The 21,388-nt window shown below is 44.1% G+C and overlaps 1 long non-coding RNA gene across 1 annotated transcript; it reads left to right on the forward strand.

The window, feature by feature from the left end:
- Positions 1-13,133: 13,133 nt before the first annotated feature.
- Positions 13,134-19,906, forward strand: LOC123384582. Its single transcript, XR_006595894.1, has 3 exons — positions 13,134-13,213; positions 18,289-18,343; positions 18,707-19,906. It is a non-coding gene; the product is annotated as an uncharacterized LOC123384582 (long non-coding RNA).
- Positions 19,907-21,388: the final 1,482 nt, after the last annotated feature.

The raw sequence follows: 21,388 nt of genomic DNA on the forward strand, positions 1-21,388 counted from the left end.
TGATCTCACAGTTTGTGGGTTCAAGCCCCGCGTTGGGCTCTGTGCTGACAGCTCGGAACCTGGAGCCTGCTTCAGATTCTGTGTCTCTGTCTCTCTCTGTCTCTCCCCTTCTCTGTCTCTCTCTCTCTCTCAGAAATAAACACTAAAAAAAATTTGTTTTAATCTTATTTAACAATCGGTCCAGTCACGATTGTATGCTTTTCTTCTGATGATCGAAGATAACATTTCTGATATATATGGGATAGGAGATCAGCTTCTTTTTCCTTTGAAATACCTCTTCTATAATGCAATGATCACATCATGGCCAGTGGCTGGTTCTCTCCGACAGCCTTTGCTGAACCCTGTGGACAGGGAACTGTGAGTCAGTTATGGTTCTGTGAAGTACCTACCGTTCATGAGTTCATGGTCTGTGCTCAGGGAGCACATCATCATCGATAACCACCTTTAATTATTCATATTACAGAAATAAAATCCCAATAATTTGATGTTACATTGACTATTTGCCAAGGTTCAGACACATATGAAGACTGTTTGCAAGTGTATGGAAGAAAACAAGATATTTTAGCTCATTTTGTAAAGAATACTCTGATGATAGATTCAGGTAAGCACTCAGAACATTAAAAAAGGTGGCCGGGGACCCCTGGGCAACGCCTGCAATACGTTGCAAAGCCTTTGTTTCTTTGGGGCTAGAATACATTGCAGCCCATTTAGTTTGGTTCCCATTCATGGGTCTTCAAGTCAAAGCTAACTCTCTTTTTTATATTGGCATCTCCTTCTTACTTTGACAATGTCGAATATCTTGGGTTCTTTATTAGACAGTAGCTCATATTTGCATAATGCTTTTCCATTTGGAACACCCAACCCCACCTCCTCGCCCAGCATAAAATTATTTAAACCCAACTCCAATCCTGTGAGGCACTCTTACTGTTATCTCTATCTTTTTTTTTAAAGCCTATTTATTAATTTTTGAGAGAGTGGGGGAGAGAGGCAGAGAGAGAGAATCCTGAGCAGTCTCCCCACCATCAGTGCAGAGCCTGACACAGGGCTGGAACTCACAAACGGTGACATCATGATCTGAGCAGAAATCAAGAGTGGAACACTTAACGACTGAGACTCTCAGGTGGCCCACATTTTCCTTCTGTTAAGTGGAACCTAGATTAACTAAGATTTCCAGTTTTCCCTTGCCCACAATTTAGATTATAATGAATGAGATTTTGTAATATCATAGTATTTGAATGTTATTTAGGCTCTTACATTCATTATAATGAATGAGATTTTGTAATATAGTATTTGAATGTTATTTAGGTTCTTACAATTAAGGTTAAAAGTAAGACTTTATTTACAAAATTATTTTAATATACACAATGGAATACTACTTGGCAATGAGAAAGAATGAAATCTGGCCATTTGTAGCAACGTGGATGGAACTGGAGGGTGTTATGCTAAGTGAAATAAGTCAGGCAGAGAAAGACAGATACCATATGTTTTCACTCTTATGTGGATCCTGAGAAACTTAACAGAAGACCAGGGGGGAGGGGAAGGGGGGAAAAAGTTAGAGAGGGAAGGAGGCAAACCATGAGAGACTCTTAAATACTGAAAATAAACTGAGGGTTGTTGGGGGGTGCAGGGGAGGGAAAAGTGGGTGATGGGCATTGAGGAGGTCACCGTTGGGATGATCACTGGGTGCTGTATGGAAACCAATTTGACAACAAATTTCATATTAAAAAAATAATTATTTTATTTATTGAGATTTTTTTAAACCTTTTAGGTTTTTTTTCTTTAATGTTTATTTTTGAGAGAGGGAGGGAGAGAGAGAGAGAGAGAGAGAGAGAGAGAAAGCATGAGCGAGGGAGGGGCAGAGAGAGAGAGGGAGACACAGAATCTGAAGCAGGCTCCAGGCTCCCAGCTGTCAGCACAGAGCTGGACGTGGGGCTCAAACTCACAGACTGTGAGATCATGACCTGAGCTTATGTCTGATGCTTAACTGACTCAACCCCTCAGGCGCCCCCTCCTGTGCCTCTATTCTAATTCTCTAGTCAAAAGGCTACACTTTATTCTGGGAAATGTGCAAGACGCATATCACCAACAAGGACCCCTTGGCATTCAGATTCATTCATTTACCATTTTTGAGTCCTGTTGTTTACCGTACTCAGTCTTAGCACGAGGATACTGCAGGAACACATCTGGCCCCTTTGTCCTCTTGGGTGTTGAGGGGTGGGGGATGGGGGAGTGGGATAGAAAATAGATGTTGACAAAAAGACTTTCTGGTAGCTATAAGCGTTATGGAGAGAGCAGAGTAAGGGAATATGGTGAGTAGCTAGGGGTGATGGGTTAGAGGTGGTGGTTTAGGAGGTAGGACCCCTTGGTCCCTGATTTTAGTAGGGTGTTCATTGTCGGCCTGTCCCCAGACACTCAGATGAGTGTTGTTTTATAAGTTCTTGCCTGGGCAGCATGGGGATTCTGCCTGTGCATCGCATGAGCTCTTTGTCAGAGAATGGTTTTCATTTTACAGGGAAAACAGAGAGAGAGAGATGTCAAGGCACTCGGTCGGGGTCAGGCAGATGACCTGTGCGAGGTTAGAGCCATATTCTAGGTTCTGACAATAGAATTCCTTCTGTCACACCGTACAACATTGATTTGCAAGAGACACACATGCCCCCTGTCTGAACGTCCTTCCTCACTTAGGCCAAAGGCTAGGGAAATGCAAGCAGGGACACACACATGTCCCTTGTAGCCCAAAGCCCCACGTTCCCCAACAGCAGGCTCAGGTGTGAACAAATGGACACACTTTATCACAAGCTTCCAGATTATTGGTTAGAAGAGAAGGAAGCAAGGCGATTTTAGCCATTGCTGCAAATTTCCCTCGTGTGCGGCAATCAGGCGTGGATTGTCCGGGCCTCCTGGGGACCTCTGTGCTGTGGCGATTCTTTGTGGAGAATTAGACAAAGGGCTTGGCAAGGCTGGTGGTTCTCAGGCCACGTCTGCCATGGAAACCCAGCCAGGTCAGCTTACTAACCACAACAGACATTTGGTCCGATCCCAGGAGTTCACCTCTGTCTCTGTGGTGGAGACCTGGAAGCACAAACTGGCCTCCAACAAAGCCACTCGGCCACGTGTGCCAGACCCGGGCCACCCTCAGAGCCTGTTGTTTTAGCTGGTTTCATCATCTTTGGCTCTACTTTTGGAAAAGCGGTTTCATGTAATTGAAACAGTGAAACATTTTGTTTTCTCACCATAGAACGCATGTTCATTGCAGACAATTGAGAAATTATTGAGGACTGTGAGAAATATACATCCCTGACAGTGATGGTTAATACATGTGCAAAGTAAAGCCCCAGTGTGTTTTTCTCTGATTTAAAATACTTTTTGGGGGCATCTGTGTGGCTCAGTTGGCTAAGCGTCTGCCTTCGGCTCAGGTCATAATCTTCGTGAGTTTGAGCCCTGCATCGGGCTCTGTACTGTCAGTGCAGAGCTTGCTTCAGAGTCTCTCTCTCTCTCTCTCTCACAAAATTAAATAAATGTTAAAAAAAAAATTAAAATGCTTTTTTAAAAATAAAAAAAAAACGGTCATCCTGTCACTTGCTTTGCAACGAGCTACTTTGTTTTTATTTTTCTTAATGCTATCATAATATCATCCAGATTTTTACCGACAGCCTACTACATCTCAGCTACAAAAATTCTGTAAAACAGCTGCCATAATTCCTTTTTACAGCTGAAGAAACGAGGGTTCTGAGATCGTTTGTTCTTGCTCTCCCTTCTCTCATTAGATAACCTCATTCCTGGCTGGGTCTCACGGTTCATTTGTCAGCTCTGGCTCAAAATCTTATTGTCAGCCCTGACCTTTCCTGTCCGCCTTAGACTTTTATATCCACTTGCCTACTTGACATCTCAATTGGATCTCAGAGGCGCTCAGGACTCAACCCTTCCAAGATCGTGCACAGGGACCCGGCACGGTGATGCACCGGGGTCTGTGTCTCTGTCCTCACAGCCTCCGTCCGGGGCACTGTCTTAGCCCATCTCCAGCAGGACACCCTTGACCTTCTTGAATTTATTGTCTGCACAGCAGCCGAGGGATCTTTTCAAAATGCAAATCCGGTTATGCCACCACCAACTTCTAAGACTTGAGTGACCTTCCTCTGCTCTTCAGGTAAAGACCGGAATCCTGAACGTGGCCCACGCAGCCGGCGTGTTCCGTCTGCCTCCCTACCTGCCCCCACACGCAGCGCTGCTGTCACACAGACGTTTTTCTAGTTCGTTTCACTAAATCTCAGCTGGACTTTTGGACCTGTTGTGTCTTCCCGACCCCACGCCCCAAGTCTTCTCTGGCTGCATAATTTCTGCTTTGTCTTTAGATGCTGGCCCCACGAGCACGTCTTGAGAGAAGGCTTCCTGGATCCACTGTGACCACGTCCGTTTTTCTCGTATTATTCACTGTCTGAGCACGGTGCCACTCTCTCTTCCTTGTCTGTAGCTCTTACGGCAGCTGTAAACTGATTGGTCTGATTCTTTGATCAAAGACTGTCATGCCGGGGCGCCTGGGTGGCTCTGTCTGTTGAGCGTCCGACTTCGGCTCAGGTCGCGATCTCACGGTTTGTGAGTTCAAACCCCACGTCGGGCTCATTGCTGTCAGCACAGAGCCGGCTTCGGATCCTCTCTTCTCTTTGGATCCTGCTCACACTCCCGAAAATAAATACTTAAAAAATCATTCATATATATTATACATATATACATATATGTGTGTGTGTGTGTGTAAAGATTCATGCCGTTTAGTCATAGGCTCCTTGAGAGCAGGAATCATACCTATTTGTGTCTACCATGAAGTCTTTTTTTTTTAATTTTTAAATTTTTTTATTTTTAAGATTTTATTAAAAAAAATTTTATTAACGTTTATTTATTTTTGAGAGAGAGTCAGTGTGCAAGTGGCAGAGGGGCAGAGAGAGAGGGAGACATAGAATCCGAAGCAGGCTCCAGGCTCTGAGCCATCAGCACAGAGCCCGACATGGGGCTCGAACTCGTGAACTGCGAGATCATGACCTGAGCTGAAGTCGGAGGCTCAACCGACTGAGCCACCCAGGCACCCCTACCATTACATCTTTATTGCCTGGAGCACTGCCGGGCCCACTAACCATGTGTTGGATGAATAAACTGTATGGCTCGTCAAGATTTACCCACTTCAAGGGGCGAAGCCAGGATGGAACCCTCCTGTTGGTCCTATGACTTGGTGATATCAGGAAGGCATAAAGCATTTATGTGAAATGTATGATAATATCCTCCAACGTTCTGGACCATTCCCAAGATCTCTGAACCTACCTGTGTCTCCTTCCACATGGCTACCTACCTACACAAAGGGAAGCATTGGCGTTGCTTGCTGAGGAGAATTTAATTGTGACAGCATTGTTTCAATTCATCCGTTTTGAAGCACACGTATCCTGAGCCTTGGGTCAGACACCAGGGAGAAAAGTCAAACAGAAAAGCATGCTCTGAGGACAACATGCCGAGAGGTATGAGGACAGCAGCCAAGGGACAGTGGCAACAAGGTCAAGTTTCCCAGGAGTGGTATGGACAAGCAGAGATTACAGACCATTTTAACTGGAAGAGACCCCAGGGATCCTCTTGTCCACCCTTCTAATTTTCTAGATTTCTCTGATATGGTCAAGTTTGTACGTTTAACTACTGGAAGCTCCTGGAGTAAACGAGTATCAACTGAATGTTCATTGATAGGCTTCCATGTGTTTGGGGTAGGGAATGTAGGGAAAGGAACTTAAAAGCTAGTGAATTTATAACAACAAATAGTCACAGTGAAAGCAGTATTTTGTGTTAATACGACGCTTTCATGTGGGGCGCCTGGGTGGCTCAGTCGGTTGGGCGTCTGGCTTCGGCTCAGGTCTTGATCTCACGGTCCGTGAGTTCGAGCCCCACGTCGGGCTCTGTGCTGATGGCTCGGAGCCTGGAGTCTGCTTCGGATTCTGTGTCTCCCTCTCTCTCTGCCCCTCCCCTGCTCATGCTCTCTCTCTGTCTCAAAAATAAATAAAAACATTAAAAAATTTAAAAAAATACGATGCTTTCATGTTTGCAAATTCCTGTTGTGTGCTGCCCATCAGGCAAGGCTCACCAAACCGCTGTGGTAGGCCTGCGATGCTACGTAGGAGGAAAGATGGCGTGACTTGTCCAAAGCCACAGGTCCCCTACGTAGCAGAGCTCAGCCCCGATCTGGATGCCCAGACTCCAAGCTTGGTGATGGTTGCATTGCCTGTTGCTGCTGAGTTAAGTGTAAAAACATATGCTACAGTTCTCCAGAATCTCTCAAGTGCCCTGCAGAGGTGGAGGCTCACCTTCCAAGTTTAGGAATGCGCTAGGAATAATGCAGAACCTGATCTGAAGCGACCCTAAACCTCTCTTAGGCTCAGCCCTTCCCTCAGGATGAGGCAGGATGCCAGAGCTCACGGGGCAGTGATTCTGTGCCAAGTTCAGCAGGGAGCATTGGATTAAGAGTCTCATGTTGACAGCAGTTTTGTCTCGTGACGGTGTACAAAGCCTGGCTTACGTGCTCCTTTCGCACCTGGGAGGACTGGAATACATTTCTGTTTGCAGACACATGTACCTCGATACGTACATCTATCATAAAAAGCAGAAATGTTTCTTTGAAAACAATTCACTGTTACCCTTCCACTTCAGTCATGTGGTTAAGTTTTGAATGTAGTTTTCTTTCCCGAGTCCGCGAAAAAGGTGTTTGTCTTCCCCCTCCTTTAACCAGCTGGGTGCCAGCGTTTTCTTTCCTTCTCTGGATGTGACGCGAGTTCAATGTTTTGCTTCTGTCTGCTATTCCAGCTGGTAACCTGCAGGTAGTTGGATGAAAGAGGTTTTCTCTCAACTCAGGCAGTGGCCCGAGGCCCACCCCAAGAGCAGATATACACAAACACACACACAAACACCGTGAAGTACAATAGTTTGACGTACAGGATGCTTTGCAGAGAGAGGGCAGTTCCCTTGTAGCCATGGTCCCGTGTGGGCCGGCGCAGGGCAATGAAATTGGCCGCTCTCCGTGCAAATCAGCATCCTGGAAAAGGAAGGTCTGGGTCAAGAGGAAGGAATATTCCATCCTGAGGAAGAAAGATTAGGTTTGTTCAGAATGATTGCTTGGGGAGAGCTTCCACATTTACAATGCACTACAGCCCTTAATTTAGCCTGCTATCAGTCCGAGATTACTAAACTGTACTTAGAAGAAAGGCGTATTCATTATTGTTAGGAAGCAATCTAATTTTAGAACCATTACTAGAATAAAACTCAGGAATATGATAATATTTAACTAGAAATGTGACTAATAAAGCGCCCCGTATTTCCACATTTAGCTGTTTAAAGGCTGTAATTAAACGTAAATAGTGCAACAGGGAAACTTCTTGTGGGTGCTCCGGTAAAGAGGGAATTGCTTTTAGCAAGCATTGTTTGGTTGAATGAGCTACTGAAATGATAGATTGCCTTTTCAGATTTGGACACATCATTTAGATGAGAGATTGTATGACATTTTTTGTTTTTTGTTTTTTTTTTTTTTTCCTATTTAAGCTGGGTGGAGACCAGGGGTCCTTCCTAATTATCACAGGACATATGTGACTACTTCGCTACCGATCGACGAGAAACCCCCTCTGACTATGGAGACATACGGCTAGAGGCACAGAAGAGGTGTTGAGACCAGGTAGCTCAGCCCTCACCAAACTTGGTAATTCACAGATAGTTTGTTACCATCATAAATTTCCCTTCCTGTTTTCTTATACCTCCTTTCTTTTTTTCTCTTTCTCTCTCTCCTTCCTTCCTTCCTTCCTCCCTCTTTCTTTTCTCTTTTCTTTTCTTTTCTTTTCTTTTCTTTTCTTTTCTTTTCTTTTCTTTCTCTTCATTGCCTTTGCATTTTGGCTAAGACTTCCAAAACAGTGACAGTTAAGGATAAGGATTTTAGTTATTTTTGTCTTCTTGAATTTGATGGGAAAACTTATTTGCTTTTAATGATGATGCTAGTTGAATGTTTTGTGTCTGTATTCTCTCTGTCTCAGAAAGTTGTGGTGCTTGATGGTAGTCCCTGAAGAGCCCTCTGGTGGGGTTTGGTGGGGGAGGGGGGAAGTATTTTATGATCTTTATGATTTTTTTTTAAAGAGGGGAAGATTTTTTTTTAAATTTTTTTTTTAACGTTTATTCATCTTTGAGAGACAGAGAAAGAGCAAGACAGTGCATAAGCGGGGGAGGGGCAGAGAGAGGGAGACACAGAATCCGAAGCAGGCTCCAGGCTCTGAGCTGTCAGCATAGAGCCTGACGCGGGGCTCGAACTCACGAACTGAGAGATCATGACCTGAGCTGAAGTCGGACGCTCAACCGACTGAGCCACCCAGGCACCCCTATGATATTTATGCTTTGAGACCCGTATGATTCTTAATTCCTACAGCCTTACCCTCATTAAGGCCTACTTAGCCTTGTCCACATCTCCAGGACCAGCCCCTGACCTGAGTCAGGAGACTTTTGGAGGGCTAGCCTGGCATGCTGGGTGAAGTTTTAAACTGTCTTTAATGCTGGTTCCTCTCTGAACTTACATGCTCTGGCTCTGACATAAGGATTTCTGCCTCATCCCCAATGCTTGGTCTTTACTTTGCACTGAGTTCTATCTTGTAAGTGAATCTTTGCATTTCTGTCTCTTTAAGTTGCCTCTGACAAGTACTGGTTAGTATAGTGGCTCTAGACCAGTGGGCCTGGGTTCAAATCCTCTTTCTTCTACTGAGTAGCCGTTTGACCTTGGGCAAGTGAGGTCATGTCTCTGTCAAATGAGGGTAATAGCAGTACTTGTCTCACAAGGATGCTGTAAGCTTTAAATTAAATAATGCACATAAGACCTAAGCAGGACGCTCTGCACGTAGTATGGCATTCCCTGAAAACGGGGACTTGTCACTGCTGGTGGAAAATGCAGTCGCCCTGCTGTCAGTGTGAATTGTGTCTGAGTGCCTTCTGTCAACCTTCTTTCAAGGTTGGCTGTCCACTGTGTGATTCTTGATCTTGGTGGTTGGGGATCTGCTACCTGCTGTGAGGCTCACCTGGGCGGGACAGCCCAGAGCCGCTTACGGACCTTCGGAAAAATGGGTGTTCTAAGCTCTCCTACTGCCTGACCTCAGGTTGCACTGTTCTGTCTGCTGATGGAAACTTTTTTCAAAGACTCACTTCTTTTTTTCTTTTCTTTTCTTTTCTTTTCTTTTCTTTTCTTTTCTTTTCTTTTCTTTTCTTTTCTTTTCTTAAAATGTTTATTTTTGAGAGAGAGAGAGAGACAGAGTGTGAGGGGAGGTAGGAACAGAGAGAGAAGGAGACACAGAATCCAAAGCACGCTCCAGGCTCTGAGCTGTCAGCCCAGAGCCCAACGCGGGGCTTGAACCCACAAACTGTAAGATTATGACCTGAGCCGAAGTTGGATGCTTAACCAAACTGAGCCACCCAGGCGCCCCAAGACTCTCTTCTGGGTTTAATTCTCTTGCCCACCTTCCACACCACAAGTTGTGAGCCTTCTCCCATTTTTTGGTCAGGATGTTCGTGGCTTATTTATTTATTTGTTTGTTTTTTTAACAGCATCTGACACATTCATGTAACTTAGGTGAGTGCTTGTCCAAAAGTGTTGCTGGTTTACAGTGGGAGTATTGGGGGTGCCTGGGTGGCTTTGTCGGTGAAGGATCGGACTCTTGGTTTCAACTCAGGTCGTGATCTCATGGTCGGTGAGATGGAGGTGCATATTGGGCTCTGTGCTGACCGTGCAGAGCCTGCTTGGGATTCTCTTGTCTCTCTCTCTCTTCCCTTCCCTCCCTCTCTTTCTCTCTCTCTCTCTCTCTCTCTCAAAAACAAATACATTTAAAATCAGATGGCTAAATTCCTGTTTATTTTTTTTTTTACCTTAAATACCTTTATTAAAACTGTATCACTAACTTAAACAGAAAAAGCAGTGTACCTTGCTAGAAAAGAAGACAGAAAAGAGTGCACACAACTCCAGATTTTTAAAAGTTAACCCATAAGCCCACCTCACGCTGGCTCACGCACCACTCCTGGGAAACTCTGGCCGTGCCGTTCTGATGTGCCTTTGGAAAGGGGCCCGGGCCAGTCCACCGAGGCGGGTTCACACACGGCTTGACAGTTTCACTCCGTCTATGTCTATTGCGGTTACCTGTTATGGCTCTAGTCCTTTATTTTCTTGGTAAAATGTATTCTTTTCTAAAATTGTATCGTTTCTTTGTTTCTGGACCTAATGTATGTTTCTCATGACTAAAATATAAACTGGGGGGCGCCTGGATGGCTCAGTCAGTTGAGTGTCTGAGTGTTGATTTGGGCTCAGGTCATGATCCCAGGGTCATGGGATCAAGCCATGAGTCAGGCTCTGTGCTGAGCATGGGGACTGCTTGAGTTTCTCTCTGTCTCTCTGTCTCTCTCTCTCCCTTTCCCCTGCTCTCTCTCTCTCTCTCTAAAATAAATAAAATAAAATCAAGTAAAATAAAATAAAATTGCAAGAGACCAAAGACTTTATCTTACTGCTGCTCCCCAGGGCTTAGCCCCCAGTTGCCAGACTGTCCTAGCAATGTTCTGAGAAACTGCTATGATGTATAAGTCTGGGTTTATGTAAAATAATCCTGCTTGCTGGCTTTGTGCTATATGACCTGATTTTTTTCTTTTTTGTGTCTTTCACAGTTCACCATGACTTTGGACTTTGACTACCCACCCGGGTTCAGGGGACCCTTTTACTTCTCTGAACCCCTGCAAATCTTCAGAACTTTTGACTCTGCTTTCTTAAATTTTCTTTTTAATATTTATTTATTTTCGAGAGAGTGAGAGAGAGAGAGAGAGCGAGCGTGTAAGCAGGGCAGGGGAGGGGCAGAGAGACAGGGAGACACAGAATCCAAAGCAGGCTCCAGGCTCTGAGCTGTCAGCTCAGAGCCCTACATGGGGCTTGAACTCATGAATGGTGAGATCATGATCTGAGCCAAAGTCAGATGCTTAACCAACTGAGTGTGAATGGGAGATGGGCAGAAAGAGAGGGAGACACAGAATCCAAAGCAGGCTTCAGGCTCTAAGCTGTCAGCACAGAGCCCAACGTGGGGCTCGAACTCACGAACCATGAGATCATGACCTGACCCGAAGTCGCACGCTCGACCGACTGAGCCACTCAGGCACCCCTACTTTGTTTTTTTAAAGCCAGCCTATTGGCAACAGTTCCTTTCTTAACTAGACCTCTCTGACAGGGCTGGATTCCTCTCTTTAAGTAGATGGCCTGGCCCCACCAACCATCGTTATACTTCCAAGTAGCCAAAAAAGCCATATAGCATTTTTCCTACAACGATTCATTCACCCTGAATGGGGCGCTTTAACATATGCAAAATCAACAGCAGGACAGTGGCAAGTACATTTGTCCATTTTGGCCAGAAGTAGCCTTAGCTGAAGGTGGAGGTATGTCCCTCAGTTTTAGCTCTTGAACCCTCTACTTTTCATTCTTAAGGCAATAGATGTATAATCATCAAGAATGTTTTCCCAGTAGATTTAGATGATTTTAAATGGATTTGGATGAATTTTTATCCCTGCCTTTCAAATGTTTTGCTTGATGTTAATATACTAGTCAGAATCATTTCAAGAGATAATGTGAACCTGTGTCTGAGATAGAAAAATGTTATTTAAGTATTTCCGTCTCTGGGGTGCCTGGCTGACACAGAAGAGTGTGTGGCTCATGAGTTCAAGCCCCACTTTGGGTTTAGAGATTACTCAATTAAATAAATTAGAAAAAATATTTAAAATATTTCCGTCGAGTATTTTTTATTCTTCAATGCATTTGTCTACTTTCTACTGCCCTCTTAGATAATGCTAAGTCAAGGGGATAAAAACATATAACTGTTTCCTCTGACAAATCCAATGCCTGTTAAGGCTGGTTGATTAAAGGAACCAGACTTTTTGGTGATAAATGACCCAGAGTCTACGATAAGGCTCATGCGCTTGCAATGACATCTTTCATGTCATGGGAGAGGAAACAAGGTTGCAAATTTGAGAGTGAATGATAATGATTACTATTGGGTGCTATTTATAATCAGTGGCACAGGAAGTTAATTAGTTATTTTTAATATGGTGACTGAGCCGATCCCAATAGGAAAAGTGCCTATGATTTTGTCAACGAAAAATATTTTTGTTAGGGCCAAGAAATTTCATGGTATTGGTAAGTGTAGGGGGAAAGCTAGAAATTTTGATTGTCGACAAAGATGATTGTTTTAAATTTATTTTATTTTAATGAAATAAGTCACATATGGTCTTCGAAGGAACTCAGACATGTGTTTCTAGAAACTGGGACCTTTCTAACTCAGTACTGATTATCAACGACATAAAATACTGTTACAATCTCCAAACACACAAAGCATTTGCTCTGTGGGAATAAGTATGAAATTTGACGGTAACTGATCTAAACTACAAAGATGCTCTTTAATGCACTGTGGGAATATTTTCTTAGTGAATACCCTTCTGGCCTTAAAGAGTTGATTGTCCTGGTTTGCTTAAGGACCTAACTTCTTCCGGGGCGGGCGGGGTCGGAGGGGGGGGGGGTGTCATTCACAAACTGGCAGGATTTGGCTGATGATGGAAAAGAAGAGCCCTCATGACAAAAGTGAAAATTCCAAGTGCTGTTGAGAAGGGAGCCCAAGGTCAGAAAAGGGGCACCCTGATTCTAAAAGGCAAACTGTCAGGACAGAAGCAGAGGATCACTTGGACAATGGTGGGGGGGGTGGGGGGCATCAAGACAACATGATTTGCATAGTGTTGCCTGTACCTGTTTTCCTTTGTTGTTGTTGTTTGTTTTGTTTGTTTACAAAACAGCAGGTTTAAAATGTTCAAGTGATTTGCCTGCCTGCCGAGGTGACTAATGACAATGTTCATTTTTCAGCATCCTATGCTACAAGCTGTAGTGCATTCTCTGACTTGGTTTCCTGTAGGAGCCTTTAAGAGGTACTTTTATTATCCGTGTTTCATTTTTTATTTTTTTAAAAAAATGTTTGTTTATTTCCTTTAGAGAGAGAGAGAGAGAGAGAGAGGGAGGGAGACCGAGAATCCCAAGCACAGAGCCTGATGCGGGGCTCGAAGTCAGAAGCCGTGAGATCATGGCCTGAGCCAAAACCGGGAGTCCACACTTCACCCACTGAGCCACCCCGGCACCCCATGCCAAGTATTTTCTAAAGTAAGTTCCATGAGAAATTAGTCCTATGAGAATTTCAAAGCGTTCTCTTGTACAAGTTTGTGAAGAGTCAGATGAAATCCACCTGAACCCGACTCTTAGCTGCTGGCTGCCTGATGCCCACTGGTGCAGAGAGAGGGGAAACGGGATGTAACTTTCCCCAAAGTTGTTCAGGCACAGAAGCCTTGTTCAAAGCATGTCTGGAAGCAGCTAACAGGGTGTATGCATCAGAGGCCTCCAGAGATACAGATTGAATTGGAGAGAAGTACATAAAACTGACCAGAATTGGCTCCCACAGTTACGGAAGGCAAGAAGTCTCACCTCTCTGCCGTGAGCCAGCTGGAGAGCCAGGAAAACCAGGGCTGTAACTCAGTCTGAATCCAAAGGTCTGAGAACCAGGATTGCCAGTCTCTGAGGGCAGCATAATTGTTTCTTTGCTGACCTACGTTAGTAGACTGTGCGTGTCAGGGGAACTGGGGCAAAGTCTTTTTTTTTTTTTTTTTTTTTTAACTTTTTTTAACGTTTATTTATTTTTGAGACAGAGAGAGACAGAGCATGAACGGGGGAGGGTCAGAGAGAGAGGGAGACACAGAATCGGAAACAGGCTCCAGGCTCTGAGCTGTCAGCACAGAGCCCGACGTGGAGCTCGAACTCACGGACACCGAGATCGTGACCTGATCCGAAGTCGGACGCTTAACCGACTGAGCCACCCAGGCGCTCCAAGCTGGGGCAATGTCTTACTCAGAGTTTGTTTTTCTTGTACCTAATATGGTGTCAGTCAGGGAGGAGGTTTTGTTTTTTTTTTGTTTTTGTTTTTTTTTTAAGACTACAGAGTTGAATATTGCCTCCATGTCCTTAGTTTGCTTTTACTCATGGGGCCCTGTGAGTCATTTCCATTTCAAAAATAAAAGGGGGACCAAGACCACATGAAAAAAAAGCCCCCGAGTCGGAGGGACGCTTGGACATTTTTCCCTCTAGCCTCGGCTGACCACAGACACTGGAATGGTTCATGCACGGTCTGGCGGGGTGCCTCAGTCACGTTAATGATCCACACAGCCAGAGGCGTAATTGATCAGGCCACGGAGAACATTATTGATCATGGCAATGACCAAAATAATTGGAGCAGCCGAATCATGGTTCTGTCCAGTGACTCTGTGCCTGTTTGATGAGTGTTCTTGTGACTGGGTGATTTTTCTCTCTGTGTTGTAGAATCCCAGTGTTGGAGAGGGTCTGAGAGATCATGTAGCACGGTATTTTTATCCCGTAGATAAAGTAGTTGAGTTCAGAGAGCTTACAGGGCCTGACCCCGGAGACATGGTTGGTGGTAGAAATACCGGGCCTCCTCCTTCCTTATCCTTCCTCGACACTCAAGCACATGTGGGTAGCGGGAGTGAGCAGTAGCCTCTGTTTTTATGTCACTGGGATCTTTTTTTCCCGTAACTGCAGTGTAACCTAGAGCAGTTTATCTGATCCTGTGTATAAATAACCCGAGTTCTATGGACACGTGAGATCCCGTTGGAAGGAAAAGGTGGGAATAGCCCTGAACTCTTACCTACACGGTCAGTTGTGGACTGTCCGTGTCCTAGGAAGTGTCTCTGTGTGTGTTATTGCTGTCACTGTATTTAATTTTGTGATTTTTATATGTCCTTATTGAGAGGGCCTGGGGGGGGGGCGGTGGCGGGGTTGAGTTGTGGTTTGGGAAATCTATTTTCTTGGAGAATAGTTGGTAGACTGCCGGGAAATAATGTAGACCCAGAAGGCTCTGCTATCCGTCCCTGATTACGTACCATGTTTTGGGTAGAAAAACCAAAGAACAGTAGTTCAAATCATTCAGCAATCTCTCATTGCCTTTTTTAAAATTTATTTTTATTTAAAAAAAAATATTTATTCACTTTTGGGAGGGGGTGGGGAGGGGAGAGAAAATCCCAGGCAGGCTCCCTGCTGTCAGTGCAGAGCTCAACACGGGGCTCAAACTCGTGACCTGAGCCAAAATCGAGAGTTGGATGCTTAACTGACTGAGCCACACGGTTGCCCCTCATTTTCCTTGGTAATGATCAACTCTAATATATAAGAATCCTAATCAACTGAAGAGCTCGTGGTTGGCTCAGTCAATAGACTCTGCTGCTCTTAATCTCAAGGTTGTGACTTTTAGACCCAGATTGAGTGTAGGGATTGCTTAAATAAATAAACCTAAAAAAAAAAAAAAAGGCATCCCAATCCATTTAAAGAAATTAATAATATACTTAAAGGGGACTTTGGCAAAATAGACTGAACTGATAGAATTTGAACAGTGTACATTTCCAGCCAGCAACTTGGCCTGTCTTATTTAACAACGGCTCTTAGCTGCAGATCTGAGTGTGCAGAAGAGGACAGAGAACTGGCTTGTGCCATCAAAGTGGCTGAGACTGGGTCCCACTAGGGAATGACCTGTTTTCCTTCAGATCCTGTTTTTAAGATGCAAGGGAAATGATGAGATGCCTGGGTGGCCCAGTCGGTGAAACATCCAGCTTCTGCTCAGGTCACGATCTCATGGTTTGTGAGTTCAAGCCTCGCGTCAGGCTCTCTGCTGTCAGTGAGGAGCCTGCTTCAGATCTCTGTCTCCCTCTCTGCCCTCCCCATCTACACACACGCCGGTATGCTCATGTTCAATCTCTCTCAAAAATAAACAAAGACTAAAATAAAAAAGATACAATGGAAACGATGTCTGGATGACAGTGTGGACCCAGTTCCCAGTTGGATACTAATTCTACCAAATCAGGTCCACTTGAACCGGAGGTAGGACTTCATTCTTGTTATTTTCTTAGGCTTCCCAGAAACAATGGCATTTGCTGAGAAACTTAGCAATAGTTTCAGAAATTCCAGTAATTAGTTCAAACGCTGAAGACCCTGCTAACAATAACAGAGCCTTTGGAAACATCCCAGGAGCTGTTTGCCAGAAAGAACGCCCTCCATTGCCTTATGATTCACATCTGACCATTCACCTTCCCACATTCCACAGACCTTTGCCTTTCGACTCCTGCTTTGGCTCACCCCCCTCTGACAGCCTGGGTGGCTCTTACTTCCTTTTCTACCTCCTCCTTAGGTCAAGTTTAAATGCTCCTACTTTTATGATAAATCCCCCTAAAAATGTTGAAACCCACATTGACCTCAGAGCCCAGCGATTCACTCCTCCTTATTTACCCAGTTGAAATGAACACAGACATCCACAAGAAGACTTGTGCGAGAATAGCTCTCTGTTCATCACGGCTGAAAATTGCAAACACCCAAAATGTCCGTCAGCAGATCTGGAGAGACAGATTGTGATATGTGCATACAACAGACTACGGCTCAATAAGACACAGGAAGCAGCCCCTGCTTTTCATAACATGTAGATGTATTGTGCCGTGTGAAATCTATTGTAGATACGTTGTGCTGGGTGAAAGATGTCAGAAACAAGGATGCAAAAAGAATATTTCTGTTGATGTAAAACTTAAGGACACAGGCAGTACTAATCTATGGTGAAATAGATTGGAACAGTGATTGCCTTTGGCAGTAGGGCACTGGAGATTGCCTGGAATAGGGCTGAAGGGAACTCTGTGGGTCTGGTGAACATGTTCTGGGTCTTGACGGGGACACGTGAGCTGTATGAGTATTTGCATTCATGAAACATCAAACTCTCACACCTAAGTTCCGTGCATTTTGCTGCACGTAAATTAAAACAATGGAGAATGAAAACATGAAAGGAAACACACCACTTTTGCTAGCCCTTAATTTGGTTCATTTCTTATTACTTTAGGCATTATGCTTTCCCGATCACCTCTCTGCAAACTCACTGTCAGAAAGACGGTAGTGTATCAATCAGTTACAGTTTCATGTTTATTTAAATCATTGATGTACATGTTTTCAAGTCTAACAGTGGATTTAAAGTATTTGTTTCCAGGGCCACCTGGATGGCTCAGTCCGGTGAGTGTCTGACTCTTGATTTTGACTCAGGTCATGATCCCAGGGTCGTGAGATCAAGCTCATTCTTGGGCTCTACGGCTGAGCGTGGAGACTGTGTTAAGATTGTCTCTCTTTCTCTGTAAAAAATAAAAGCACACAAACAGACAACGTATTTGTTTCTAGCTCAAAGTATTTCATACATTAGACAGAAAACAGGGAAGATATTTTGGGGGTACTTCGAGGCTATTTTTGGTTTCTGACACCACGGTCAGGTGTTTTATTCATTTATGAAAGTTTTATTCATTTATGAAAGCCTATGTAGTTGTTAAAGATAGTTTTCTGTTTGTCTTTTTTTCCCCCATTTTCTCTCGCTCACCCTTACATAAAAGATGGTGCAGGTGTATCTGTAAACACGCATAATCTTCCTTTAAAACTCACTCTCAGAACACTCACTGAATCTCTTTTTCTCAGGGAGCTTCTAAACTTTTATTATTTCCCTTGCCATATCTCGAATGAACTTGGAGCTTCTTTTTTAAAAAACATTTTCTAAGTTTATTTATTTATTTTTGAGAGAGACAGAGAGAGTGAGCATGGGAGGGATAGAAAAAGAGAGAGAGAGAGAGAAAACCCCAAGCAGGTTCCACACTGTCAGTGTGGAGCCTGATGTGGGGCTTCAACTTATGAACCATGAGATCATGACCTGAGCCAAAACCAAGTTGGGTGCTTAACTGACTGAGCCACCCAGGTGGCCCTGAACTTGGAGCTCTCTTAAAGATGAGAAGGGGCGCCTGGGTGGCTCAGGCGGTTGAGCGTCCGACTTCGGCTCAGGTCATGGTCTCAGGGTCTGTGAGTTCGAGCCCCGTGTTGGGCTCTGTGCTGACAGCTCAGAGCCTGGAGCCTGCTTCAGATTCTGTGTCTCCCTCTCTCTGACCCTCCCCTGTTCATGCTCTGTCTCTCTCTGTCTCAAAGATAAATAAACGTTAAAAAAAATTTTTTTTTAGATAACAAAAAATAAAACAAGATGAGAAATGTCTTTCAATCATTTCCCCAGTGCCCAGCACAGGAACTGAAAAAAAAACCCATAAACATTCAATAATGTTTATTGAAAAAAAATAATAAATGGTACTATTTGTTTTTTTCCTCCTGTGGCTGGTGAGGTGAAAAAGAGCTTCATTCAGAGGCCAGGACTTTGGGATGGGCGATGTTTTGCAGGTAGGTTATCTCTGCTCTGAAATCTACCTCCTTTCTCCTCACTCCCACCCTTGACTCCCTGGAGGAATATTTTATGACCACATCATTGTAGTGCAAGAGTTCCTATTAACTTCATACTAGAAGAGTCTTTTTTAAAAAAGGCCATTATAAAATGGAAGCAATTTGAACCCAAAAAAGTGATTACTTTTCAAATAAGATTACCAAGTGTTACACCTTGGCCTTTTCCTTTATTGAAGTCAACGTTTTTTCCACCAGGCTTCTCCAAACACAATATGTTCGGGTTGGATTGGGCTTAAAATGTAATATTTAAAACAGCAACATGTCTGACAGTTCCCAGAAATGAAATATGTCCGTTTCTTTCAGCAAGGAGCAGAAGGCAACATAAAGCAGCTGCAAGAATTAATTCACCGAGAGAGTTGACATTTTCAAGCTGACTGCCTCTTAGAGAAAATGATGTCATCTTCTAGCAGTCTAATGACAGTCATCAGCCCAGGAGGACACATGCTAATAAGGTTCATTGCTCACCTACTTTTCTTTTTGGTTTAGCTGGGACGTCCTTGGATGCCCATAATTTGGCTTTGTCTTCCTAGAATAATTTCGAAGCAGGACTGCAGTATGAAGCTCAGAGAGTGATGTTTTTGTTGTTTTGTTTTTTCTTGTCAGAAAATTGAACGGATAGGTTTCTACCTTCTTCCAGTGACTCAGAGTCCTATTTCTAGATTTCTCATAAATAACCAGATTCCGGCTGACTTTTCTTTTGTGGGTGTGGGAACGTGTGTTTACGTTGTGAAAGGCCATTGCTTCAAGAGGCTGGGGCAGCTCTGACTTAAACAAAAAGAGGTGAGAGAAAAACCTAAAATGTCATTCTCAACCATAAAGAACCTTGATTCTGAAACTTCTACAACACCTGGTGCAGGTGTTCTGGATCTGGCTTTCCTCCTGGATAAAAGTATTTGTTTTGTTTTTGTTTTTTTTTAAAGTTTACTTGTTTATTTTGAGAGAGAGAGAGAGAGAGCACGTGCGTGCACCTGCAAGAGTAGGGGAGGACCAGGAGAGGGGGAGAGAGAGTCCCAAGTAGGGTCTGTATGCACTGTCAGCGCAGAGTGACTCTAACTCTGGGCTTGAACTCATGACGAGCCGAAATCAAGTGTCAGACGCTTAACCAACTGAGCCACCCAGGTGCCCCTAAGATAACGGTTTTTAAAGGAGTTTCAAGGTGAATGTCTACAGACCAGATACAAGGAAGGGAAGGAGCAGTGCCAGCAGCTCTCATCCACACCTTTCTGACGAGCGCTTTTGACGCTAGCACCCATCTAGAACAAAACACCTGTTAGATTCCCAAGGCCCTCTGTCTTTGTCTCTTCCCTGATAGATAGCACCAGCCTAGGCTCTTCTGAGCAGTTATTCAGGGGGATGTTCTGATATGTCCAATGGCACCTGCACATCTCCCTTTTCCAGCAAGGCCCCCTGGACATCTCACTTTATTTTTGAGAGGGGGAGAGAGAGTGTGAGCTGGGGAGGGCCAGGGAGAGAGAGAGAGAGAGAGAGAGTGAGAGAGAGAGAGAGAGAGATACAGAATCTGAAGCAGGCTCCAGGCTCTGAGCCATCAGCACAGAGCCCGACGCGGGGCTCGAACCCACGAACCGTGAGGTCATGACCTGAGCCAAAGTCGAATGCCCAACGGACTGAGCCACCCAGGCGCCCCTTTGAGAACAGTCCTGAACAAATACAGTGTATTGGCTAGGGCCAGATAAGAGAAGTGAGCCATGGAGTTTTCAGGGCATCCATGAGCTGTAAGTGCAGGAGGACTGTGATTCACAGTGGTAGTTATTGCAAAGGAGTTTCATTTTGCTTTACCTTGACCTCCTAGTCTTGCTGGAGATGAACTTCTGGAAAAAGGAGCTCATCCTACATCAAGATGGACGCTTGAGGGTTAGACATTTAGACCTGCTTAACTGGAGAGAAGCCACGTCCGTAGCAGTGGAAGTGATCCAGACCATTCCAAATAGCGGTCTACACTGGAGGGCTTGCCGGTCACTTACCAAATCAGTGATTGATGGTGTTTTGTTGATAATGTAGTGAAGAAAGTAGGTCTTGGTTGAATCCAGAAAAAAGATTCAATAAATGTAATAAATTAGATAGTTTGTAACCTCTGGATCGGATGTCTGACATCCCGTAAAGTGGCCACATGCTGAATTAATTTGGTGAACACTTAATTAGCATTGACTCTGTGGAAGGCCCCTTCCAGGCTCTGGAGGAGGGAGAAAATGGAGGACAGACTGCTCTGGCCTTCAAGGGCATGTGATCCAAATGGTGTATAAGCATATATACAAAAATAACCTACATTTCAAAAGACACGTGTCATGTAAATTTCATCCTCACAATAAGCTTGTAGATTGGGTATTATTATTATTATAAATGTTATCATCATTTACACATCGTTGCTACAGTGCAAACATTGTCTTTTGTTTATGCCTTAGTTCCTTTTCTGTAAAATAGTTATGTTAGATTAATAGTGATAATCACAGGGACACCTGGGTGGCTCTGTCAGTTAAATGGCCGACTTTGGCTCAGGTCATGATCTCACAGCTCATGAGTTCGAGTCCCGCATCGGGCTCTGTGCTGACAGCTCAGAGCCTGGAGCCTGCTTTGGATTCTATGTCTCCCTCTCTCTCTCTGTCCTTCCCCGACTTGCACTCTGTCTCTCTCTATCAAAAAGAAATAAACATTAAAAAAAATTAATGATATTCACAATAGTTAACGTTTACTGAGGATATACTTTTGCCAAATGTTTCAGAAGTGTTAGCTAATTTAATCCTCACAGCAGTGCTATGAATTCTAGCCCTTTTTACAGAAATGCAGCCGGGTCAAGTAACAGCCCAAGGTCACCGTTGGAACTCAAATCCTCCAGCTCTACATCTCGTGCTCTTTTCTTTTCCCCCTCCAAGTTTTTATTTAAATTCCAGCTAGTTAACATACAGTGCAATCTGAGTTTCCCGTCTACAATAGATGTCCAATAGAGTGATTCAGCCCATCCATATGTCA

Source organism: Felis catus, chromosome A1 (assembly GCF_018350175.1).
Source record: "Felis catus isolate Fca126 chromosome A1, F.catus_Fca126_mat1.0, whole genome shotgun sequence".
NCBI lineage: Eukaryota > Metazoa > Chordata > Mammalia > Carnivora > Felidae > Felis > Felis catus.